The sequence below is a fragment of the Dermacentor andersoni genome, chromosome 11 (genome assembly GCF_023375885.2).
Source record: "Dermacentor andersoni chromosome 11, qqDerAnde1_hic_scaffold, whole genome shotgun sequence".
Lineage (NCBI taxonomy): Eukaryota > Metazoa > Arthropoda > Arachnida > Ixodida > Ixodidae > Dermacentor > Dermacentor andersoni.
Window position 1 is genome coordinate 123,657,757 of NC_092824.1, and position 27,195 is coordinate 123,684,951.

Consider the following 27,195-nt stretch of genomic DNA (forward strand, 5'->3'; position numbering starts at 1 on the left):
AAGGTGACTGCCTACTATCGCACGTAAAAGTCTGCCACTTTCGGCATGTGGTACGGCCTTTTGTATGCAAACCACTTCAGTGCAGAAGATGTCAAAGTCTTGAACACATGAGTGCTGTCTGCCGAAATTCAATGGTATGCCCACGATGTTCCGAACAAAACGACGCTGGCACTTGCCGGGCAACGGAACTCAAGTGCCCAAATTGTCAAGGCTCGCACGCTGCATCCTCAAAAAGCTGTCCATGCCTAAAGAAAGAGTAGAAAATCTTGAGGAAAATGGCCGGAGACGGATTATCACACAGAGATGCTTATGCTGCAATAAGGCGACATCGCTCCCGGAAACAAACGTCTACGAAATCCTCTTTTGGTCTGAGGGAGACGCCTCGTCCGGCAACGCCGCCTCCTGTTCCATGTGTCTCCAATAAGAGCACGAATGTCAGCGAAAAAAGCGGCCATGCTATTGGCACTTCACCAAATAAGACGTGGCCGGCGCTGCCGAAGACACGCCACACACCAGAGCAACAGCTCATGACTCACCACTTTTGTCGCTGCAGTTGACTACATGCGAGACAAGGATTCGCAAGTGATTGATATGCTAAAGTCTATCACGAATATCATGCGTCTACCATTGACAAACATGGACACTCCGGCTGCTCGTAGCGCACTGCAAGTACTGGACACGTTGATTCCAGTGCTTGAAAGCTTCGCATAGCACCATGGTCCACCCCTCGCTGCCCTTCCACAAGGAAGTCTAGAAAGCGTCTCTATTGCAGTGGAATGCCCGGGGGCTCAAATCAAGAATTTCAGATTTTAGACACTTTGTCTTCAAAAATCTTTTCCTATCCTCGTAATTTGCGAACCGAACGTTCAGAATATCATCCGCATTTCTGACTATGAGGCATTAATGTCCTCTACCTGTGGTGATGTGAGCAAGGTCATTGTATATATTAGATGTGAACTGACATACGTGTTGCACCCAGTCCCGCCTTACGACGACAACCTGTACGTTTGTTTAAATGTATAAAACGAAGGACGTTACATTCACTCTTGTCGCTGTCTACATTGCTTCTTCAAGTCGCTTCGACTCTAAACGACTGCACGACGTGTTGTCAGCGACGCGCAGCCCTGCGATTCTGACCAGAGATTTTAACGCTCCTAATCCGCTTTGGGGGAGCTTGGACTCCAGGCGAAGGAGATTAGCATCCTTTGCCACAAAGCACGAGCTTTATTGCCTTGACGGTGGTAGTCGACATATTTACGAGGGCTTACATACAGCAGCTGTCCAGTTGTTTTGCAAACAGCGCGAATAACGGGACAGAGAAAGAGGCACACGACACAGGCACTGACTTCTAACAAGTAGGTTCATTGCGCGAGCGCAGAATATATAGGCAGAGAAGTAATAGTAAAAACATAAATGGCATGGAAACACGAAAAGAATGATTTCAAATTACATGTGGGCAGAGATCGGTTAAATTTGCAGATAACTGGATGGATGGTGAACTGATGCATGAAAGACCACGTTGGGTGATGGCAAATGCTTTGATAATTTCACGCGTGCGCTGGTCAGCGTGCTTTTGGATGGATGACAGTGACTTTCTAAAATACGGGATGCATTTACATGACCGGCAATGCAGAGCAAGGTTGCTGCTGCAATTTTGTTTTATGTTGTTGGGGTGGGGGGGGGGGGTGCTCCCAGAGGCGATCGTTGAGACAGCGTCCCATTTGTCCTACGTAAGAGCGCCCGCAATTCAAGGGTATTTCATACACGACACCTGTGATGCAGCTGGTGAAGGGCTCCTGCTGCTTCTTTGTCGCAACCTTTTTTGTGGGCATTGTCTTGCTTGACCCTTCTGCATGAGGTGTTGAGCTTTCCTGGGGCTGAAAAAACAACCGAAACACTCGCCCTTCCCACGGCCTTTTTCAATCTGTGTGACATCCCGTGCACATAGGGAATGACAGTCGTCTTCGAATTATTGATCTCGGTTTCCCGTGTCTTCTCTCTTTGGTACATTTCCGCTAACATGTCTTCCGCTAGCTGTACTGGGAGAATGCTCGGAAAACGAGCCAGCAAAAGCCGCTGAACCTGGGCTTCAAAGGCTATTTCAATCTCGTGTGTGCATGATCTTTGCATTACATTACGAAAGATGGCTTTTGCGATTTTCCTCTTCACTAACCTTGAGTGAGCTGATGAAAAAGGCAAGGGGCTTTTTGCTGAGCGGCGTGCATACCTCCAGCATACATGTTCTTTCTTTAACAATAGGAGAAAGTCCAGAAAGCACAAGGTATTGTCCTCTGGTATAGCTCCTTTGTGAACCTGATATCATTCATATTATCCACAAAGCTTTTGTAGACAACTCGTACCACTGAAGCATGATCGTCTTCGGTCACCTCAATGAAGACGAGGTAGTCATCGACGTACTGAACACTTTCTTGGTGCGGACCGTTGGCAGGTTCCTTTCGATCTCACAGTCGTAGCCGGCTAGCAACAGGTCACTCAGTACAGGTGCAAGGCATGAGCCAATACACACTCCTTCGTTTTGGAGGAACAACTTGCCTGCGAACTGGACCACCGTGGAGCGCAGGTATAGCACAAGCAGGTCGAGAAACCTGTCTGCACTTGTTCCGCACTCGTTGTGGGAGTGCATGTCTCCGCATGCCTCAGTGCCTTCTTTTACGACCTCAAGGAAGAGTGAGTGGGGCAACGAGTAATAAAGATCCTTTACATCGATGGAGAAGGCCACCATCCCGGCTGTGCTGGGGGAATCCAAGTACTCGGATACAGCTGCTGAGCTGCGAATTAAGAAAGGGTCGTTCGCCTCGACTAGGCCAATGCATTTCTGCAGGAAGCTAGCAAGCGGCTTCTGCCAAGCTACTCGTCCTGACACAATTACCCTGAACGGGCAGTCGAGCTTGTGCGTTTTTGCCGAGAAAAAGGCTTCAAGATTCCTTCCACCTTTCTTTTTGATCGCTGCAACAAGCTTTTCCAGTCCGGCTTTCTTGCACATCTTACTTGCTTCTTTCTTCGCCTTACTCGGAAGCTTCCCGTCAACTTCATGGAAATTGGCTCTAATGGCGACCACAGCTTTTGCTTTGTAAATGCCCGAAGGCATGACGGCGAAGTCACCTTCCTTGTCGGTTACAAAGAGCTTCAGGTGTGCCTTCCTTAGGATAGTAGCCAGTTGCGCGGGTTGCACACGTCGATCTATTTTGGATCGAGCTGGCAACGCTTCGAGCCCTTCCAGTATGCACCTTGTCGCCTCGTGTGGTTCTGCTTTTGATGCGTTTCTCCGGACAAGGGCGAGCAGCTCAGGTTTCTCGAGCCTCGGATGCATGCAGAACTTAGGACCTAGTTTCACGGCCGCTTGTGTTTTTTTGCTACACAGTGGGTTCTCCGATGAGGTGCAACTCTTGGTTGGCCTTTTCTCTGGGCGGTCTCCTCGGTGGGGTGACAAGCAATTCGGTTAGTTGGCCCACCACGCGCAATTCTTCAAGGAACTTTCGCCGATGGCGATTAGGTGGAACCGCTTGCATGCAGGAAAAGAGCAAGCAATCTTTTAACAGTCGAACTTGCCTCCAGGTTTCCTGCCGAATAATCCGACAAATCTTCTCGCCGTGCTGGTGAGATGGTGCAGACGGCGTGGTTAGATTTCCAATTGCGGACGGTACAAACGAATTGTTGATGGCGAATGTGAGCAGCTGTGCGCGGCTGTTTGCAGCAACAAGCAAACTTGAACATGTACCTGAGTTCTGAAGTGCACAAGGATGAATAAAAGAGCCTGAGGACGAGTTGATAAACTTCAGAATAGTGGCTAGTCGGGCTTGTTGGTACGAACACATTCTTTTGCGAACTGTGCGAATAATGGGACACAGAAAGAGGCACGCGACACAGGCGCTGACTTCCAACAAGTAGGTTTATTGCGCGAGCGCAGAATATATAGGCAGGGAAGTAATAGTAGTAGTAGTAGAGTAATAGTAGTAATAATAAATAGTAATAGTTGTAGAATTAATATTAGTAGTAGAGCGTCCTCCTGGTACAGCTAGCGTAAGACATGTTAGCATAAATGCACTAAAGAAAGAAGATACGGAAAATCGAGATCAATAATTCGAAGACGGCTGTCGTTCCCTATGTGCATGGGGCATCGCACAGATTTAAAAAGGCTACGGGAAGGGCGGGTGTTTCGGTTGTTTTTCAGCCCCAGGAAAGCTGAACGCCTTATGCAGAAGGGTCAACCAAGACAACCCTCGCAAGAAAGGTTGCGACAAGAAACATCAGGAGCCTTTCACCAGCTGCATATCACAGGCGTCGTGTATGAAATACCCTTGAAGTGCGGGCGCTCCAACGTAGGAAAAACGGGACGCTGCCTCAATGATCGCCTGAGTGGGCACGGCGAAAGCGCTGGGTGCAGGTCACTCATCATGCGTTTCGTTGTCGTCTTACAGGCATTGTTGCTGTCGATTGACAGCGCCCTGCCCCCTGCCTCTGCTTCGCCGGTACCCATGTGTGCAGCGAAAGACGCCGACGCGCTGGGCACTGAAAACTGCGGAGTCATCGAGGATGCACTGCCCCTTACTTCAATCCGTGGCCTTGTGACGTCACCAGCAAGCTGCCCTATAAAGACTGCACCATTCGTCATGAACTTCAGTGGGCACGGCAAAAGCACTGGGCGCAGGGCACTCATCATGCGTTTTATTGTCGTCTTACAGGTTAGTTGCAGTTCCTTGAGAAGTGATAACGGATTCCTGGTTGTCGTGCCATGCCCACACTTGCGTATGCATTGCGTACGACTGTTTTTGTGTTTGCAAACTGTTAGTTTGTGGCGATGTAGAGGAAAATCCTGGACCTTGTTGGAACCTCAGTGCTGACGCCCGTTATTGCAAATGGGTCGCAAGCCCCAAGGGTAGCGTTGGCCTGGCGGCCTGGGGCACTGGAAGCATCCGAAGGTCCCGGCAAAGCATGAGTCGGCTGGTAACAGAACAACTGGTTTATTCTAACATCGCAAAAGAGCGCGCGGTCAGGTCGACCGAAGTGGAGAGACGGGAGAGCACGTAACTCAACGGATGAAATCGGAGCCTCTCTCCCGGCGTCCGGGGGCAGCTGCTTTTATAGTCTCGGAGTCGAGGGCAAGAGGGAACGCCTCGATATAGGCGCACGTGACGGGGCACGGACACGCTGAGAGACATGTTGAGACGAGTGTAGTGACGCATCCGCCAGTGGGGCGCCGATCAGACCTCCTCGCTTCACACTTGGGGAGCTCCTCTCCCCGGCTGCCGCGCTTTGACAAGCGTGGGCACACACACACACACGCACACACGAAGACACGTGGCACTGAAACACGCCTGGACGCGCTTGGCGGGGAGACTGCGGGAGCTCCGAACGGGCCAAAATGTCCGCCGCTTTGAACGAAGCTCCGGCGTCCGTTGCATCCGCGCCGGCTATACCGCGCGTTGTAGGCGAAACGTAACAGACCGCCCCGCCGGGGGAAGGAGATCCCGATGGTCAGGGGACTGCATCCGCTGTCCGGAGGGATGTCGCTCGATGATGCTCATAACCGAAGTCGGGCGTCCTTCGGCGTTTCTTGAGCGCAGCGCACAGAGAAGGCCTCGTTCTCTCGTTCAGGTTCACCCAGGACACTGCAAAGTGACTTCGGGAGAGTTGACATTTTTGTTCTCGTTCCCGGCAAGCGTTAGAACTACGCCGAAACTCAACCGCTCAGTCAGCAAGCACGGCACAACCCTCACTAAGCCCTGCCAGGCTCTTTCCCCTTTTATACTACTGCCTAGTTCCTTACAGTAGTTTAGCAGCACTCAGAACACGTCCACAAATTGGAAAATTGCACGAGAAAGCACATCATCACTTTGAAACACTACACAAAAGCAATATGTTAAAAATCCTGCCTCAGGAAGAAAAACATCAGTAACAAACAATTTTGAGGCTGATTCCCACGTTAGGGGCTTCGACTTAAGCCATCGGCGTTACCGTTGAGACTCCCCTTTTTGTAACGCACCTCAAAGGAATATTGTTGCAAAGCGAGGCTCCAGCGCAGGAGGCGGCCATTTTTGGGAGAGATGGTCTGCAGCCATTGGAGAGGGCAGTGATCCGTCTCAATGATAAACCTCGAGCCGGCTAGGTAGCATGACAATTTCTGAACGGCCCACACGATACACGCACACTCTTTCTCGGTGGCGCTGTACGCCTGCTCACGACTGGTCAGCTTACGACTAGCATACAGGACGGGGTGTTCTACTTCTCTATTTTCCCGTTGGCACAGTACAACGCCCATGCCTCGCTCACTAGCATCACACTGAACAACGAACCCTTTTGTGTAGTCGGGCGATCGTAGCACAGGCTGGCTTGTTAGGGCGCTCTTTAGGGCGCTAAAAGCTCTTTCCTTCGTCTCGTCCCAGACGACTGTTTGCGGCTCTGTCTTTCTTAGAGCATCCGTCAGGGGAGCCGCGATATCAGAGTACCTGGGGATGTACCTCTGATAGTAGCCGGCGACACCTAAGAACGACCGAATATCGGTCTTCGTGCGCGGTTGCGGGAAGTCTCGCACAGCGGCCACCTTTATTTCAGAGGGGCCGCGACGACCCCGACCAATCACGTGACCGAGGTAGACAACCTCGGCCTGTGCTAACTGGCACTTGGGAGCCTTGACTGTCAAGCCCGCATCGCGCAGGCGGGTTAGCACTGCCCGCAAGTGGGCCATATGCTCAGGCCAGGATGCGGAGAATATCGCTACGTCGTCTAGATACGGTAAAGCGAATTCTTGCTGTCCCCGCAACACTTTATCCATGAGGCTTGAAAAGCAGTATGGCGCGTTCTTCAAACCAAAGCTCAACACTTTAGGACGGAATGTTCCCATTGGTGAAATGAACGCCGCATACCTACTAGCCTCTTCTGTAAGTGGAACCTGCCAATAACCCCTGACAAGATCTAGGGTGGAAATAAACTGAGCGCTACTCACTCTCTCAAGGCGCTCCTCGATGTTAGGGATCGGATAAATTTGATCCTTAGTGATGGAATTAAGCCTGCGGTAGTCGATGCAAGGACGAGGTTCCTTGCCCGGTACCTCAACTAAAATCAAAGGGGAGGTATAATCACTCTCACCCGCCTCAATAACACCGAGCTGTAGCATTTTCTTTACCTCAGCCTCCATGATATCGCTCTGGCGGGGTGACACCCGGTACGCTTTGGATCGTACTGGCTCTGGGGAGGTAAGTTCTATGTCGTGAGTAAGGACAGAAGTCCTACCAGGCCTCTCAGAGAACAGACCTTGAAACTCTTGTAAGAGCTGGTGTAGTTCGGTTTTCTGCTCAGGCGACAGCGATGCTTTACTGATTAAGTCACTAATGACTTGATCGGTGTCTTTCCTGTTCGTCACTGAGCCTAGTCCCGGAAGCTCGACCGGAAGCTCTTCGGGAGCGTTTACCATCATACACACTACTGCTTCCCGTTGCTTATAGGGTTTGAGCAGATTACAGTGGTAAACTTGCTGTGCTTTCCGTTTTCCTGGCAGACTCACCACGTAGTTAACGTCCGACAGTTTTTGAACAATCCGTGCTGGGCCCTCCCACTGCACGTCGAGTTTGTTCTTTAGCGATGTGCGCAATATCATGACCTCATCGCCCACCTCAAAACGACGGGCCCTGGCTGTCCGATCATAATAAACCTTGGCCCTCTGCTGGACCTTTGCCATTGCTTCACCTGACAACTCCTGTGCCCTTCTTAAGCGTTCGAGGAGCTTAAGCACGTACTCCACCACGACTGGGTCGTCGCCCCTGCCTTCCCACGATTCTCGAAGCATGCGAAGCGGAGATCGCAGAGAGCGACCGTACACCAGCTCAGCTGGCGAAAACCCCGTAGCCGCATGCGGCGCGGTCCTTAATGCAAACATCACCCCAGGCAGACACAGCTCCCAGTCAGTTTGTTGTTCAAAACACAATGCTCTCAACACGCGCTTCATGACGGAGTGGAGCTTCTCAACGGAATTCGACTGGGGGTGGTGCACTGAGCTGTGTAACAGCTTTACCCCGCACCTTTCGAGAAAGGCTGTCGTCAAAGCGCTCGTAAACACCGTGCCCTGATCTGACTGGATTTCCGCAGGAAAACCAACTCGCGCAAATATGGACAGTAGTGCATTGACTATCTCAACTGAGCTTAGTTCTTTAAGCGGCACTGCTTCAGGGAACTTTGTCGCTGGGCAGATCACAGTCAAAATGTGTCTGTACCCCGTGGCTGTTACCGGCAGAGGTCCCACTGTATCAATAACGAGCCGTCTGAAAGGCTCCGTAATGATAGGTACCAACTTCAACGGCGCCCTCGATTTGTCCCCTGGTTTGCCCACCCGCTGACAGGTGTCACATGTCTTCACAAAGTGGTCTGCGTCCCGAAAACACCCTGGCCAATAGTACTCTTGCAAGAGACGGTCCTTAGTTTTCTTAACTCCTAGGTGTCCGGACCACGAACCCCCATGCGACAAGCGCAACAGATCCTGACGATAGCATTGAGGCACGATCAGCTGATCGAACTCCACTCCTCTGCGGTCTAGATACTTTCGGTACAGGACCCCACCTCTTTCCACAAAGCGAGCATTTTTCTTGGCGATACCTTCCTTGACAATGCAGCGTATGTTTTCTAGGCTGCCATCCTTCTTTTGCTCGGCTATCAAAGCCGCCCGGCTGACTTTTAGCAACCTATTAAGTCCGTCTGACGTAGGCGCGATGAGCAAATCTGCAGATAGCTCTTCTAACTTTCCCGTGTCGGGCATTTCCTCTCCAGTATCTGGTGCCTTCAACGCTACAGGCTCAATTTTATTCAGTTCGGGCGTGCTCTGAATATCAGCTTGCTGCGCCTCTGACCCTTTTTCATTGCACGACAACGTCGGCCCCGCAACTACCGCCTTTGCAGCGAGCTCCCGAACCTTCGATCTGGTTAAGGCCTGAACGCTAGCCTCACCAAACAAAAGCCCCTTCTCGCGCAGGAGGTGATCGGACCTGTTCGAAAATAGGTACGGGTACTGGGGGGGCAGCATAGATGACACTGCGGCCTCCGTCTCAAGCGCTCCGAAAGGTCCTTCAATAAGCACTTTTGCTACGGGCAGACACACGCTATGAGCTTCCACGGCTTGCTTGATCCATGCACACTCGCCCGTGAACATATCGGGTTTTACGTAAGAGGGGTGAACTACATCCATTGTAGCTGCGGAATCGCGAAGTATTCGGCACTCTTTCCCGTTCACGAGGAGGTCTCGCATGCAAGGCTCGAGAAGCTTCATGTTCTCGTCAGTGCTGCATAAAGACAAAAACACGACTTTTGTTTTTGTTTCTGGACACTGCGCCGAAAAGTGACCCGGCTTCTGGCACGTATAACAAACGCGCGCTTGCCTCGTCTCGAACCGCTTTCTGCGTTCGGCTTCGGTTGCCGCCGCCTCCTTACGTTCGGTCGGACTGCTTTCACTCGCATCCGCACTACGTGTGTCCCCCTTTGCTCTCATGGGCGTGAACTTTGGCCTCTCAAACTTGGAGCCAAATTCACCCTTTTGACCGTCCTTAGCTCCGCGAGCCCGACGCGTCACAAACTCCTCGGCTAGCTCAGCCGCTCGAGCCACCGTACTAACGTCTGGCCTATCCAAGACCCAGTACCGCACGTTCTCAGGTAACCGACTATAAAACTGTTCTAGCCCGAAACACTGCAGAACTTTCTCGTGGTCACCAAACGCTTTCTCTTCTTTGAGCCACTCCTGCATGTTTGACATAAGCCTGTACGCAAACTCTGTATATGACTCACTTCTGCCTTTCTCGTTTTCCCGAAACTTCCGACGGAAAGCCTCCGCTGACAGCCTGTACTTTTTTAGCAGACTCGATTTCACTTTGTCGAAATCCTCTGCCTCCTCTCTATTCAAGCGAGCGACTACGTCGGCCGCCTCGCCGGGTAACAAAGTGAGCAAGCGCTGTGGCCACGTTTCCCGAGAGAACCCCTGCTTCTCGCACGTTCGCTCAAAGTTAACCAGGAACAAACCAATGTCCTCTCCAAGCCTAAACGGCCGCATCAGGTCAGTCATTTTGAACAATACTCGTTCTCCTGCACCGTGTGCCTGACTTCCATTACGAGCGCGTTCCATCTCAATCTCGAGACGCTTCATTTCCAAAGCGTGTTGACGGTCGCGCTCTTCTTTTTTCTCTTGTTGCTCCCGTTCTATCTGTTCTTTACGTTCACGCTCTTCTTTTTCTTTCTGTTCTTTAAGTTCACGCTCCTGTCTCTCTTTCTGTTCTTTAAGTTCGCGCTCCTGTCTTTTTGCCGTCTCCCTCTCCTCAATGGTCTCAAGGCATTCCGACAGCTCGTCATCCTCAGCTTCTAACTCAAGAATAGCCCTTAGCAGTTCTGGTTTTCTGAGTTTGTCTGAGACATCCAGACCCAACTCTCTTGCAAGCTCCAGCAATTTCGGTTTGCGCAACGACTTCAAATCCATGGCTGCTCCGAATGCTGCTTTCTCTACTGCCTACTATTGTCTTGCCGCAAACTAACCCGGCAGCAACGACAACCACAATTACCAGCTCTGTTTCTGACACTAACAAAAGCCTGGCAAAACTCAGAAGAAGAAAGTCCCGCACTCACCAAACCTCGCAGCCAAGAATTCAGCGCAGTCGTTCCGCTGCAGGCAACCAGTCATCACACAGGGCTCGTTGCACTGCTCCCGGATGGTCGTTGTGCTGCTCAGCATACAGTCAACCGCATCTCTTCGCTGCTGGCCTCCGTTGTCGCGATCTCACCGCTGGCAACCAGCTGTTTGAATCGCACCGCTGCCACCAGCTGTTGGAACCTCAGTGCTGACGCCCGTTATTGCAAATGGGTCGCAAGCCCCAAGGGTAGCGTTGGCCTGGCGGCCTGGGGCACTGGAAGCATCCGAAGGTCCCGGCAAAGCATGAGTCGGCTGGTAACAGAACAACTGGTTTATTCTAACATCGCAAAAGAGCGCGCGGTCAGGTCGACCGAAGTGGAGAGACGGGAGAGCACGTAACTCAACGGATGAAATCGGAGCCTCTCTCCCGGCGTCCGGGGGCAGCTGCTTTTATAGTCTCGGAGTCGAGGGCAAGAGGGAACGCCTCGATATAGGCGCACGTGACGGGGCACGGACACGCTGAGAGACATGTTGAGACGAGTGTAGTGACGCATCCGCCAGTGGGGCGCCGATCAGACCTCCTCGCTTCACACTTGGGGAGCTCCTCTCCCCGGCTGCCGCGCTTTGACAAGCGTGGGCACACACACACACACGCACACACGAAGACACGTGGCACTGAAACACGCCTGGACGCGCTTGGCGGGGAGACTGCGGGAGCTCCGAACGGGCCAAAATGTCCGCCGCTTTGAACGAAGCTCCGGCGTCCGTTGCATCCGCGCCGGCTATACCGCGCGTTGTAGGCGAAACGTAACAACCTACGGTAGAGGAGATGTTAGCAATGCTTGTGGAAGGTCAGAAGTTGATTAAAACTGATAAATCCTACTTGAAAGACGGCCTGGAGACTACGGAAAAATTGATATATAGCTTTGGTGCGCGTTTGACAAGACTAGAAGACGAAGTAAAAGAATTAAAAAACCAGACTTCCCTGAATGAAGGTATTCGCTTAGCGGAAATCGAAAAGACGCTTTACATGCAGCAGGAAAAATTCGTGGATTTAGAGGATAGAAGCCGCCAGTCAAACCAGATTGTATTCGGCGTTCCTGATACACTTGCAGAATCGGAAGCAACCGTGCGAACTACCATTATAAAGTAACTATTTCAAGATAAAATGGGCGTCACCTGCTTGTCGGTCGCCCGCATTCACAGGCTTGGCCGGTCAAAGCCGAATCGTCCGATTATTCTTTATTTCCAAGATTACAGAGAAAAGCAAGCGGTCTGGAACAACGTAAAAAAAACTAAAGCAACGCAAATTTCTATTCAAAACGACTACTGCGCAGACACACTCAGAAGGCGTAAGCTACTTTGAGACAGTGCCAAGATTGATAAAGAAGCAGGAAAGAAGGTGTCTCTGGTACACGATAGGCTTTGGGTTGACGGGTTGACAACTGCCCTTACATGTGAATGGCTCCCATTCACGCAAAGCAGTGCCAAAACCGAGAAATGTTTGCCGAAACCTTCCAGCGGTTGCACCTAGCTAGCAACTACAGCCTTGCCAGCTACGCTTGCTTTCTTTGAATTCTCAAAGTGTTGTAAATAAATTGGATAAGTAGTGTGGTTTGCTGGGCCAGTTGGTGCATGGTGAACGTATAAGGGGTTCCAGCAAGCACGGACGCGAGCATAAGTAAAAAGAAACGGACAGGACCACGCTGGATAATCTGAACGCTCGAAATGGGATAAACTTGAACATTTGTTGCTGCTGTATGATCCACATGTCTGCGTCATAACAGAAACTTGGCTAACTGAGTTCATCCGAGACGAAGTTATTTCGCCTGCCTATCAGTTGTACAGACTGGATAGAGGCTTGTTAACAACGGCCTGCTCAGGTGCAAGTTCTGCCAGCCAGCTGCGACAGCGGCGGCAACCTTTGCTTGGAACGCCACCGTTACGCTCTAGCCTTGTCGCCATTGTGACTAAACGTGGTCGGTGGACCAACTGTTGTTACTGAGCCCGCCACCATCCACCTGGTCAGCCGCGAGCGGGGGAGTGCCCGCGGGAACGTCTACTGATGCCTCTTTCCACGCGCCGTTCGAGACGCAAAACAATGGACTACCGGCCGCGCTGCGGGGGTCAGCTCCGAGTTCTACGAAGTCCGTGTGACGTCGGTTCCGGACCGTGGACTTGTGTGTGTGTGTGTGTGCGCGTGTATAAGCCGTCCCGCGGAGAGGCGGCTTGTTTACGATGACTGGACGAACGTTTCCGTCACCTTGGAATCGAGGGGGGGACCGAGTGTTTATAAACCGCTGTTGTGCGGATGCTCGAGGCACACTTTCTCAAGCAGTCATGTTAGACTGGCACACTTTCTCTCGCAGTCATACTAGACTGATGTAGATACTGTAAATAAACCCATATTCCTCGTTCTCGATTAGAAGCAGTCCTTCCCTTCAACAACGTCCTCAGCGTGGATAAGTTGGATGACGGCATGGGCCAGCTACCTTCTAATTCATGCCCGACTCCAATCTTGACAACGAGTTATGAACGGTGGGATTGAGCCCCCAATCCTGACAGGCTCACGTGGTGGCGGCGTAGCTGTCATTGCTCGAAAGGGGGTCAACGTACAGGTACTTGACCAGACTGATAACCATAAAAGCCTGTCTTTGAGAGTCACGTTTTTTTATATTACGTTTGTTCTTGTCGCTGGTTATCGCCCTCCCGATACTGATGACTTGTACTTGAACCAGTTGTGCAATCATATGCTACAATTTCAGGGAAAAGTCTAGTAATAACTGGTGATCTTAATTTGCCCTTTATTAATTGGCAAGAGCTTAACTATGGTTGCTCCACCCCCGAAGACACCATATTGGACATTGTGCTTACCCTTAACCTCAAGCAAGTCGTGAAAGTTGTGGGGTTCTCCTCCGTGCTCTTGGGACAAAGAAACGACAACACAGTAGAGCAAACAATCACAAGGGCATTTATTGCACCTTTCATAGATCAATGCCTGCTAGCCGAGTTGCTATCCCCAAAACATGCCGATGGGCGCGCGACAAATCTAGGAAGTCCGTCTCACCGCGACCGGATAGCGAGTGAATATGTTCGCCCCGTGCTGGATCCCAAGGCCTGGTCGTTCGCGCGTGCGGTCACGCGAACGGTGGCGCGCTCGAAGGCGGCCACGCGAGACGGTCTCGCAGAAGCATGGATCGGCGCACGCGCGGTGCGTCCGCCGGCCCGCCGCCCAAAAATAGCGAGCCTTCCTTCTCCGCGCCCAAGTAGCCCCGCCTGTAGGTGGCGTCAGCAGCGCAACACTCGCGCCATCTCTCGTACGGCGCTTCAACCACTCCGACCACCGCGGGCGCCAAGCCACGCGGTGAGGCCGCCCTGCAGGAGACGAGCTATGCGGGAAAACTAGATCTCAGGGGACGCGTGAGAGTCTCGCATCCCCACAAAGTAAACACAAGAGGAAATTCAGTCCTAGATCTTTTGTTTATCAGTGACATTTTCGGTGGAGGTACTCTGTTAGTTGAGGAGGGTATTTCAGATTACAAATTAATTTTCTACTGATGGATTAAAGACGCTGATAGGCAAAAAAATGCTTCTGTGATAAAAGTTGTCAAGGACTTTGCTCGGGCGTATGATGTGGCCATAATAGGCTATTTGGATACTCATCTATGCGGTCCTATAAGTAATATAGAGGCAGCATGGAAGCAATTTCGTAATGTTATTCACCACTGGGTCGAAAACTTTGTGCCACTAAAAGCGTTCCCTCAGCGTAGATTAAACCCATGGATCACCAGAGAAATAATTCAGAGTAAAAGAAAAATAAAACGATGGAGGAAGAAATGTAAAACAGAATTCGAGCAGTTCAGACTCCTTAAAGACGATTTGTTAACAAAAGTTAGGCAAGCTAGAAATATTTTTTTCAACAACAGCTTTACGGAGTTCATTAAAAACGATCCTTATAATTTCTGGCTCTACTTAGGTAACGCAAAAGTCGAAGTGTCCAAATTGAATGTCGATGGTGTCATTCAGACAGATCCTTCTAGCATAGCGGATACCTTTAACGAGTACTTTCAAAGTATTTTCTGAGTATGAAGAATATGAGCCACGAACCACCGCATCGGACCTCCCGCAGGACATTCGGGTAACGCGTGAAGGGGTTTTGGCGTTGATTTTAAATGTTGATATGTGTAAAGCTATTGGGCCGGACGGTCTCCTGAACCCGTTTTTCAGGAGATATGCCGAACAAATTTCTGGGACCTAACAGAGCTCTAACTTTTCACTGGAAATGGGCAAAATATCTGATAATTGGCGTCTGGCGCGTATATATATATATATATATATATATATATATATATATATATATATATATGTGTGTGTGTGTGTGTGTGTGTGTGTGTGTCAGCTTTTCAAGAGCTATGTTTTCTTGTGAGGAAACTTCGATATGTTCCTGTAAGCGTTCTAGCTTGTAGCGCATATGTTAGGTCTGCACTGTGGGACCCATATGTTAAGAAAGATATAATAAAACTTGAGGGTGTTCAAAGAAAGGCTGTACGGTTTATATTCGGAAAACATAGAAGGATGGATTCTCCATCGTCATTGATGAAACATAATAAGATTACAACATTCGAGATACGCACAAAAATAAACCGACTTTTGTTACTTTACAATTTTCTGTCCGGAAAAATCGCCCTATCTGAAGCAAGTTATGCTCAACCTGCTGCTACTAGGAAAACAAGGCACACAGCGGAACATTCACTGAGGCCTATTTTTGCGAAAACTAATTTCTACAAATACAGTTTTTTGCTTAGAACAGTGAAAAAGTAGAATGAGTTGCCGCCAAGTGTTATCAAGGCCGAATACTTTTCAGCAGAACTGGAATGTTTCTTTTGTGAGCTATAGATACTTGCAATTGTATAAATGTACGTATTTTCTGCTAGTTTTAGTTCTGTTCGGTCTGTTTTGGTTCTTTTTTTGTTTTGTTGAAAATTGCTTCTCCATTGTGTTAGCGTTGTACTTTTGCCCCCTTTGCTTCTTTTCGAGTTTATTGCTGTTACTTATTGTTTGTCATTCCGAAAATGCCCCTCCTGCTAGGGCCAAAGAATTGGCCGGCAGCACGGTTAAATAAATAAAATAAATAAAATTGGACGCTGCCTCAATGATCGCCTCAGGGAGCACGCCAACAACATAAAACAAAATTACAGCAGCAACCTTGCTCTGCATTGCAGGTCATGTAAATGCATCCCATATTTTAGAAAAGTCACTGTCATCCAAAGCACGCTGACCAGTGCTTGCGTGAAATTATCAAAAACCCGCTGTGGTTGCTCAGTGGCTATGGTGTTGGGCTGCTGAACACGAGGTCGCGGGATCGAATCCCGGCCACGGCGGCCGCATTTCGATGGGGGCAAAATGCGAAAACAACCGTGTACTTAGATTTAGGTGCACGTTAAAGATCCCCAGGTGGTCGAAATTTCCGGAGTCCTCCACTACGGCGTGCCTCATAATCAGAAAGTGGTTTTGGCACGTAAAACCCCATAATTTAATTTTTAAAATTATCAAAGCATTTGCCATCATTCAGCGTGGTCCTTCATGCATCAGTTCACCATCCAACTAGTTATTAGATAAGGAAATCGCATATCTGCAAATTAAACCGATCTCCGCCCGCATGTAATCTGAAATAATTCTTTTCTTGTTTCCATGCCATTTATGCTTTTAATATTACTTCCCTGCCTGTATATTCTGCGCTCGCGCAATGAACCTACGTGATGGAAGCCAGCGCCTGTGTCGTGTGCCTCTTTCTGAAGTAACAAAACGAAGGACACCAACCAACAGAAGTGCTAAAAGATGAATAAATCTAAAAGACGTTTCGGCTTCGCTACGGAAGCCTTGTTCACAATGGGATGACGGAAGGCTCATGGAAGCTTATGTATACTTCAGAACGTGACGCAAGCAGCGCGTGTATGACGGGGGGAGGGTTACCTCATTTCGATTGAGCGTGTGACGTGTTTTTTGTATCTCCAGCGATTCCAGATACAGCCGTGATTTCGTTTTATTACTTCATGCTTCATCCCGACCAGACGGGCTTCCGTCGAACCCTCGATTTCATGTACCTCTTTCTGTGTCCCGTTATTCGCACTGTTTGCAAAAGAATGTGTTCGTACCAACAAGCCCGGCTAGCCACTATTCGGAAGCTGTCTAGTCTCGACCCTGGCTTTTTGGAGTCTTGAAAGAAATGTGTAATGGTTCCCAGACATCGAATCCCATGAAGGCGACCATATTCCCACATATCTGAAGATCAAGGGACTATTTAAATACTCCTCCACGACACTACAACGAATTGACTGACCGGCGTTTCGGTCACACATGGAGGATGTATGTCAGGAAGGGAACCATTCTAGTCTGGAACACGAAATTCAAAAAGCCATGCAAGAGGTTACGCGCGGTTTCCAGCCGTTCCTGAAATATGAAGAATTTGAAGCTGATCTGCAGAGACTACGAGCGATTCGCCGGCGGGCTGAAAGAAGATGCAGAACTAAATCCATCCACAGTCTCAGAGAGGCAAGGCAGTTGCAAGAGAAGATTTAGTGCCACATTGATGCACTGCAATCTTAAAGATGGAAATGATTCTATGAGTATTTGGATCCACGTCAGCGCTTGCCTCGGATACGGAGAACCGTGCGTGGACTTCGCGTATCACCGCAACTGCGTGTTCCTTTCAAATCTCTCGCTTTGTATCAAGGTCGAAGAGGGATTGAGTCTGCTGAACAAATTGCTCAATACTTGTAGACTTGCAGCCCCAAAGTGCACTTACACCATGTGTCACATCTGTGCCTCGGGATTCCTGCATGGATGTAATGTTTTTGATGGAGCAGCTTGAGGCGCACTGGTGATTTGCAGGTGCTCTTCCCCACCTGGGTCGGACAGCGTTACCTATGCGGTGCTCGGCAATCTTGAGCAGAAAGCACAACTCATGCTGCTAAACCATTACAACGAGCCTTGGCGCAACGGTTTGGTTCTACGTGAATGGAAATGCAGCCGCTTAGTTGCGCTCCTCAAACATGTCAAATCACCATTAGATTTGTCATCGCACCATCCCATCGCATCTGGCCAGTTGCATCGGAAAAATAATGCAAACAATGGGCTTGACGCGGACGGCATGGTACCTGGAAAATCACGTGTACCTAGATGATATGCCTTGCTTCCGGCGTGGGCGCTCATTCATAGATTATGTCATCGATTTGGTCACGTTTGTTTAACATCAAAAACGTCTTAAACGACTCACTGCGGTATTGTTCCTTGACACAAAGGGCGCCTACGATAATGTAGCACACTATGCTACATTATTACACTATGCTACATTATAGAGGCTCTAATTAATTGAAGCCGGAATTGGGGGCCGCGCTTTTCAGTGGCTGTGTAGTTATTTGAGCGAGACATTTCTTCGTGATGACGAAGGATGGCGCCATGACTCACCGCTAAACGTTCCGTGTACCGCAAGGCGGGGTGTTGAGCCCGACACTATTGAACCTAGTGTTCGTTGCTTAGTCAGGTGCTTGCCCAACACAGTTCAAGTATCAATCTATGCTGACGAAATGTGTATTTCGCCGTATGCTGTAACATGACTGCAGCTACGAGCAAGGCTACAAGCAGCTACATTAACATCACTGTACTCACGAAAACAAAACTTAGAGCTGTCATCAGAGAATTGCTGCCGTGTTACATTCACTCGGAAGACAATGAGGTCTTCCTATGTAAGTGTCAGTGGGCAAGCAATTGCAAACACACGGAAACACTACTTTTCAGGGGTAATTATCGACCGCGACCTATCATGGAGTCCGCACTTTTCATACCTAAAGAGGAGGTTAGTGACAATAATACACCTCCTCTAGTTTCTCGGTGAAAAGTCATGGGGCACATCGGTGCGGTAAATGCTGCAGCTTTATAACGCTTTGTTCCTTGGTTCCGCAAGAGACAGCCTCCCTGTGCTAGGCAACACCAGCAAAACGAAGCTGCGTGTACATCAGGGATTACAAGCTCAAGCCCTAAGGAGGTGTCTCGGTCTTCCGAAATGTGCGTCTACACCGACAACAATTGGCATAGCGCGACATCGCTCAGTATCAACGTACTTAGCCACCGACGCTCCCAGGACGCATATTGGGCACGTGGCCCGACTACCTTCTCACTATCTTGCTTCTTTACCTGCAGAAAGGCCACACACATCTTCAGTCGTATAATTGCTGCCAATCGTAACTCATTGCCATCGAACTACACGCCTGCAGCAATAGCATGCTCACCTTTATGGTGCCTGCACAAACCTCAAATACGCCTTACGATCCCAGGAATCGCGAAGAAAGCTGACATGCCGTCATTTGCTTTGAAACAGGCCACATTAGGACTCTTACATGAGGCGCACAGTGGACGCGTACATGTTTAGATCGATGACTCAGTCACACCTACAAGTTCAGCTGTCGCTGTGGTGATTCCAGCAAGATCCGTCAAAATACAGCTAAAGACGTCACATGTTTCATCAACAACGGCTGCTGAAGTGGTAGCCCTCCGTGCGGCTCTTCATTCAGGAGGGACCACCCCATCGGTGGTCAGTCTTCTGTAATACCAAGGCAGCCCTCCAGAGTCTACTCTCAGCACTGCGCCATGGGCCACATGAGCAGCTCGTCGTTGAGATAAGAGAAATACACTATCGCATAGTTGACGAAGGACACGATATAATATATCAGTGGTTGCCTAGTCACTGTGGCATACACGGCAATGATCGAGCAGACGCAGCTGCCCGATCTGCCCATGACGGAGTCAACTGCGTTGCCATTCCTCTTTCGAGAGCCGACGCAGCGAAAAAACTTTCCACGCTGGCGCGTGACCTAACATTAGCTCAATGACATTCATCCGACTTCACAAGTGCACACTTTCATACCCTGGACCCTAACTTACACCTCCGTATTCCGCCCGACCCTTCGCAACGTGACCGCACGCTGCTAGTCCGTCTATTGTTTAGAGTAGCATTTTCGCTGTACGTACTCCTTTCTGATTAGAATGGTCAACAGCCCACTTTATGACTTCTCATTGGGCAACTTGTTTGCGAGTGCCCTCGTTTCAGCCCGCAAAGAGCAGCCCTCTTAGCCACGCTAGACCGACTGGAACAGCGCCCAGTAACGGCAAACAACACACTTGTAACTGGCCTACGCGAACATCAGCGCGAACCGCTATGAAGGCACTGCTGCGTTATGTAAAAGACACCGGACTTTGTGACAAATTGTGACTGTGTGCTGTACGTGTGACGTAGGATGGGACGTTGACACTGTGTAACACAAGGAACGCCTTCGCAGATTGCGTGACAGTGCCCACAGAAACAGTCCTGTATTTTGCGTGTGTGTGTGTGCGTGTCTTTTCCTTCTTTCCCCTTCATTTTCTCATTCTTTTTCTCTCTCTCTCTCGCCTATCGCATCCCTTTGCTCCTACCCTAAAGCTCCTTAAACTTCGTAAAGTAGCGACACTCTCCTCCTCTGCCTTCACTCCTCATCGTTTCTCCTCTCTTTAACGCTCCCTCCTCGACCGTGGCGCCGCCTACACTGCTCGAGCGTAGCAACGGCGCCAACATGCGCTCCTCGCCACTCCGTAGACGCTTCTCGAGCAAAAATTGCACTGATGCACGGCGCGAGCGCCCACGTGATGCTATTAGGCCAATATCGGCGCGGCGTCGAGGACAGGCAGCAGAGCGTGCGAGGACAAGGCAGCATTCTTCAAAGTGTGCCGCTACTTTACGAAGTTTAAGGGGCTTTACCTTACCCCGGTACAGGGTAGCCAATCGTAGGTAATCTTTGGTTAACCTCCCTGTCTTTGCTTTTCTCTCTCTCTCGGCCTCTGCGTATACGTTGCAGTATATAATGTGTAATCTTTGTAAGAAACAGTTGAGGTGATTTACTTGGAATTATTCCGACAATTAGTACAGAGCTAGGACAGCGTTCAGTTCTCGTACATAGTCGCCTCTTGAGTGTTGCTTCTTTTCCTCCTCTGTTCCTAGCCGACTCCAGTCGCAGGCAGAGTTACTGAGTTAAAACGTGCCCTGGTGGCATGTTTTTCTGAATCGCTGTTGCGTCGTTTATATCATCATCATCATCATTAGTTTATGATTATGTCCACTGCAGGACGAAGGCCTCTCCCAGCGATCTCCAATTACCCCTGTCTTGCGCTAGCTGATTCCAACTTGCGCGTGCAAATTTCCTAATTTCATCACTCCACCTAGTTTTCTGCCGTCCTAGACTGCGCTTCCCTTGGTACCCATTCTGTAAAGGCCGAACGACACGCGACTAGTCGTACGACGCGCCACGCGTCTGCGAGGTCGTGCTTGTGCTTGTGCGTCTTAATATGGCTATCAGGGCCATTACCGGCCTACCAATACACGCGAAAACAGAAGTGCTGCACAGATATTCCTGCCTCCCGACGGTGGAAGCACTGGTTAAAACCCACAAGCAGGCGTTAAACACTTCCCATACGTGAGCCTATCCCAAAGATAGTGCAATGCCAAGCCGACCCGCGGTGGAAGTGAAGCAGGCGTTAAGCACCTCCATACGTGGGCCGGTCCCGAAGATAGTGCAATACCGGGCCGACCCGTGGCAGAGATGCAGTTCGCAATTAAGGGACCCACATACACAGCTTCGCTGGTCATCCTTCTTCACAGAGTGGAAGGGCACTGAATTTTTTTCGTTCCATCGCTCTTTGCACGGTCCTTGTTTACGAGCTTCTTAACCTCCAAGTTTGTTAGCATGCAATGATTGTACACTTTTCTTTTGAACAACAATCAGTATTTGATAATGCCTGCCATATGCACTCCAACCCATTTTTATACTTCTGTAAATTTCATTCTCATGATCAGGGTCCCCCCTGACCTAGATAAACGAACGCCTGCATAGACTGTATAGAGGCTGACTGGCGATCATGAATTCTTGTTCCCTTGCCAGGCTATTGTCTTCTGCATATTAATCTTCATCCCCACTCTTACTAAGGTCCTCAATCATTTGTTGCAAATCGTCCCCAGTGTTGCTTAACAGGACAATGTCATCTCCAAACCGAAGGTTGCTCAGATACTTGCCGTTGATCCTCACTCCTATGCAGGGGCGTAGCCGGGGGGGAGGCCTATGGGTCTTAAGCCCCCCCCCCCCCACCCCAGCTTTCCGTAATTTTTTCGTGCTGTCATGCACCGCCGACCAAAACAACCCCCGACGCCGGAAATCATTCTGGATTTTGTCTAGAATGTCTTTTTCAGGCTCAAAAAGACATTTCAGCACGAACATAGCAAACTTGGGCTGGATTTCGCAGCAATGCCCATGCACCGGAATCGCATAACACAAGGAGCACCATCCGAGCACGAAGTTTCAAAAGCCTTTTGATGGCAAGTGGGTTCGTCGCGGCGTCTCGCAGAGGCCGCGGAATCTACGGAGCGCAGGGATTTCAATTCCGAAATTTTATGGGTATAAAGTTCTCATAAACTTCTGATGCGAAAGGTTCCTTGACATTTCCAAAGTCGTGCTTTAGATTTTCGATTCTGGAACTTTGTGGGTTTAATGTTGTTATAAACATTTGACGCCAAAGATGCATCAACTTTTCTAAAGTTGTACATCGGACCGTACAACGAAACAGGCCAAATCAACACACTATCAGACAACTTGACAAAGCACGTAGCGAGGTCTGATGAGACGAAGCGTTGTGATGGTTCATTTGTGCCGTTATGTCATTGAAAAGAATAACAATATTTCACCTGCACCAATTTATACATACTGCAACCCTCTTAGGGTTGCAGTATGTATAAATAAAAAAAAATGTCAAGACACTAAAGCCAGCAAAGGTAACTACGTTCTTATTTATTTTTCTACTTTGACTTTTATTCGCGAGGACACATTGAACCTCTTCAATTTTCTTGTTCTCGCTACCTGCGGGCTGCCAGAGCCAGCCAGAGCTCATGCATTTTTCTCCTGTTGCCCCGACCACCATGCGGCGCCCTTCGGTGCGCATTCATTCTTGTCTGGCCAAGTGGACTTTCGCCTGGCAGAGTTTTAGACTCTTTCCGGATAGCAGACGAGTAAAAGAAACAATGGTCGCTTGCCGCCTTCACTGTGGGGACTTGACGGATCGCAACGCCTCCGCTTGAGAGCATCACCTTCACTTTGATGTTACTGCAACCTATCCGGAAAGTCTTTTGTCTCGTCTGTGTAGGATACCGAGCAGTATGCGTATAGTTCTCTGTGGGCCAAGGCTCTGACGTTTTCTTCGATATTCCTTCGGTAGCGACATTAGGTGGCCAAAAAAGGCATTCGATTGTGGCCAACGGGTTTTCCTTCGCGTTTTTTTTTTTATTTCGGTGCTCTGGCTCCACAAAAGGAAAAAAAAAGACGTGGTTGCGGCGCAGCGAACTGCCGCACAGTAAAAGTTCTATTTCATTACTTCTTCTTTTGCGGAAAGTAATCGGACATGGGATGCTTCAGTTGTTGGACACTCTTATTATATTATTGCGATAGAAATTATTTGGACACTCCAGGTGCATTCCTGCCGTCGCTGCCGCCCTCATGTTCCGTATAAAGTCCGAGGGTGATAACATCGAGATCGCGCGCCGCATGCTGTATGTGCGAGTGAAAGCGTACGGGGGCGGGAGGGGTGGCATGGGTAAGCCACCGATGGTGGCTCAGTCTTGTGTGCGCAAAGGAGAAAAGCGGGGAGGAAGCGCGCTGTCTTCCGTCGTGCGCGATACAGAGGGAGGTGGAGGGCGCGGCGAGCCTTAGGATTCTGTGATGTGTGAATCTGTGATTGCGCAACATGTTTATTTGCCTTGTTTGACGCATTATATACAGTGACCTTTTCTTAGATATGCAGATTTATTGGACACTTATACGTATATTTAAATGACTTATTGCGAGGTTTTGTGTATACGTGCATAATATAACTGACACTTTTTGCCCTTTGTCAAGCCGTATCTTCGCATTTGTATATTCCGTTGTATCTTCGCGTTTCTAATGTACGAGGGCAAGTCAAATGAAATCGAGACAACGCACCCCGTGCAATAATGGCTCGGTTCTTTATCTGCTAGGCATGCGCGTAGCACACAGGCATCTCATTTAAAAAAGTGACACCTGGTACGGGGTAAATGTTCTTTATTGCTCTTATACGCTGGGTTGAACATGGTTGCGTGATAACAGCGTGGTGTCGTGAGGTTTTTGACAGCTGAAGGTGTTTCCCCAAAAGAAATTAGTCGCCGTATTGCTGCCGTATACGTTGAACATCGCATCTCATTGGCCACTGTGAAGCGTTGGAGCGAATGGTTCAAAGAAGGACGCGAAAGTCGCAAAGACGATTGTTACGTTTCGCCTACAACGCGCGGTAATGCCGGCGCGGATGCAACGGACGCCGGGGCTTCGTTCAAAGCGGCGGACATTTTGGCCCGTTCGACGCCGCCGCAACGCCTCCCCGCCAAGCGTGTCCAGGCGTGTTTCAGTGCCACGTGTCTTCGTATGTGCGTGTGTGTGTGTGTGCCCACGCTTGTCAAAGCGCGGCAGCCGGGGAGCGGAGCTCCCCAAGTGAGGAGCCAGGAGGTCTGTCCGTCGGCGGGTTGGCGATGCGTCACTACACTCGTCTCAACATGTCTCTCGGCTCGACCGTGCTCCGCCGTCGCGTGGGCTCATGCTCCGCCGTCGCGTGGGCTCATGCTCCGCCGTCGCGTGGGCTCATCCCGTGACCTTCCTCCTGGCCCGCGACGCCGAGAGTATAAGAGCAGCTGCCCCCGGACGCCGAGAGAGAGGCTCCGATTTGTTCTGTTGAGTTACGTGCTCTCCCGTCTCTCCACTTCGGTCGACCTGACCGGCCGCTCTTTTGCTATGTTAGAATAAACAAGTTGTTCTGTTACCAGTCTACTCTTGCTTTGCCGGGACCTTCGGATGCTTCCAGTGCCCCAGGCCGCCAGGCCAACGCTACCCTTGGGGCTTGCGACCCATTGGCAATAACGGGCGTCAGCACCGAGACCCCAACACGATCCAACACCGGGCAAACGCCACCGTGCAATCACCCCCAACACAATTGCAAAGGTTGATGAGCTGATTAGACAAGAACGGAGGATGCGCATCGATGAACTGGCAGAGCGTGTGAGCATCAGTTACAGTTCAGTTCACACCATAATTCATGAACTCGGTTATCTGCTCTTGTGTACGCAATGGATGTCCAAGATTTTGAACCAACGCCGGAAGACGGAGAGGTTGGGCGCTGCCTTGACTCATCTGATCCGGTATCACAATGAGGGTGACAACTTCTTGTCTGCAGTTGTCATCGGGGACGAATCACGGTGCCACTATACGACCCTGAAACACGACGGCAAAGCTTACAGTGGAAACATTCGAATTCACCACTCTCAAAGAAAGCAAAGGCCGTCATTTCCGCCGGAAAGGTGTTGTTGACTTTTTCGATCGTCAGGGGCTATTATTGATCGAATTTGCTAAACTTGGAAAGACTATCAATCATTTCCGATATTGTGGAACGTCGGATCGGCTGCGTGTCGCAATCAAGAAAAAACGACGTGGAAAATTGAGGAATTGGGTCATCTTGCTCCACGACAATGCCCGGCCCCACGTCGCTGGTGTGGTCAACACAAAACCGACAAAGTTCTAGTGGGAAACGCTGCAACATCCCTCATACAGCCCGTACCTGTCGCCTTGCGACTTCCACATTTTGGGGAAGTTTCAAAACACCTCAAGGGAACGAGACTCGTGTCAGAGGACTACGTGAAAGAGTCACTTACGGAGTTTTAGAAGCAGCAAACCAAGGATCTTTATGAGACTGGAATGAAGCAACTCGTTAGTCAGCGGGACAAATGTCTAAATGCTCATGGAGTCTACTTTTAAATAAAGTTCCCCGTTTGTCATATATTTGCATTGGCTCACTTTCACTTGACTCGCGCTCGTATATCTTGCAGAACTCCTGCTTTTTATAAGTGCTCTCTGTTGCGACTATAATTTCGGTGCATTTGCTCACAATACACGACCGATGATAGCTGCTCCTGAGCAATACATTGGAACAAATGACAGCGTCATTGAGATTTTTCCCTGGCCGTGGTATATGTACAAAAATGTAAACAAGGTTCTTGGCTGGCAAAGTTTCATTAAAATATTTGTCCTCAACTTGTTCATTTCATGGCCTTTACATTTTTATGCAAGTGGCATGCGCTGCTTTGCTGATTTCAAACTGATATAGTTCTAAAGTTCTTGCGATATCTTTTTTTAGACAGAAAAATTGGAAGCATTGATATCAGTTATTTCGGGCACAATGTTTGAGACGTACGAGTATATCTTTCTATGAAAAAAAGTACATATTTCACTTGTCTTCACAGTGCGTAGCATTCAAGAAGTTGTTTGCAGCATCTTTGGCAATGGCAATGCAGTTATTAGTAATGTATTTGATCCCTCGACAAATTCTATAAGGAGGAGGCCGAGCTACAACGTGACCCATCTTATGAGTCAGCCATCTTAGCTGTTCTGACTCATCCTGTATATATATTGTAAATATAGTTTTTATAAACTCACAACATCCCCGTAACATATTGGTGAGAGATGGGGGGTACCACGGCTGGAAACGGAGCTCCGCAGTGGACGTTGCATCACCATCCGCACCATGAATGACGGTGAGCACGCGGGATCAACGTCGTTGCCACCTCCAACGTCACCGTCGCCAGCTACGTCGCTGTCACCTTCGGTTGTCGTTGTGCAACCCAAGGATCCTGGAACTTTCTGCGGGACTGATGGCGCCAACGTTGAAGAGTAGGTGGCCATGTACGAACACGTGAGTGGAATCAACAGATGGGACCCTATGCTTATGCTACCTAACCTATTGTTCTACCTAAGAGGCACGACAAAGGTGTGGTACGAAAACCATGAAGAGGAGCTGACCAGCTGGGGCCAATGCAAAGAGAAGTTAACAGAGTTTGGCAAACCAGCCGGCCGTAAAATTGCCGCAAAGCAGGAACTGCCCTCTCGTGCTCAATCCCCCACAGAGTCCTATGTTTCGTATATCCAGGACATGCTGGCGCTTTGTCGTAAAGCCGATCAAGACATGACAGAAGCTGAGAAGGTAGGGCATGTGCTCAAGGGAATTGCTGACGACGCTTTTAATCTGTTCATGTGCAAAAGCTGCCCTACAGTTGATGCTATCATCAAAGAGTGCCGACAATTCGAGCAGGCCAAAAGCCGACGCGTCCTTCACCCATTCACCAGACTTCCCAATACTGCCGCAACGTCGACGTGTGAAGATCAGCCCGCACAGCAGCATGCGTCGCCATCAGAGGACGCGGTGCGAATCGTTCAACGTGAACTGGACGCGATGGCGCCCGCAGCTTTCTGTTCGTGTACCCCTGATGCTACTCCTATTTCAGTTCCCCTCGTGCAAGTCATCGTTCGACAAGAATTTGAAAACTTTGGCCTACATTCTGTCTGTGTTGTCGTCAACCCCAGAGCCAACGAACGCCCTTCTACTATTTTCGCTACACCCCGACGCTTCTGTCCGCGTTATCGCAACCCGACTGAGTGGAGAACCGCGGA

At 49.7% G+C, this 27,195-nt stretch overlaps 2 protein-coding genes across 10 annotated transcripts in view; one reads left to right on the forward strand and one right to left on the reverse strand.

The window, feature by feature from the left end:
• The window catches only part of LOC126539643 (BBSome complex member BBS2-like), a 211,532-nt gene that overhangs the window by 41,893 nt on the left and 142,444 nt on the right, over positions 1-27,195 (reverse strand). The window lies entirely within an intron of this gene.
• The window catches only part of LOC126539335 (sodium-dependent glucose transporter 1A-like), a 212,214-nt gene that overhangs the window by 12,506 nt on the left and 172,513 nt on the right, over positions 1-27,195 (forward strand). The window contains exon 1 of one of the 2 annotated variants that reach the window (XM_055075583.2): positions 4,666-4,703. The exons of the other annotated variant lie outside the window; for it this stretch is intronic. The gene's annotated coding sequence lies outside the window, so the exon portion shown is untranslated. Of the gene's footprint in view, positions 1-4,665; positions 4,704-27,195 lie in introns of those variants that run through there. 2 annotated transcript variants of the gene reach the window in all.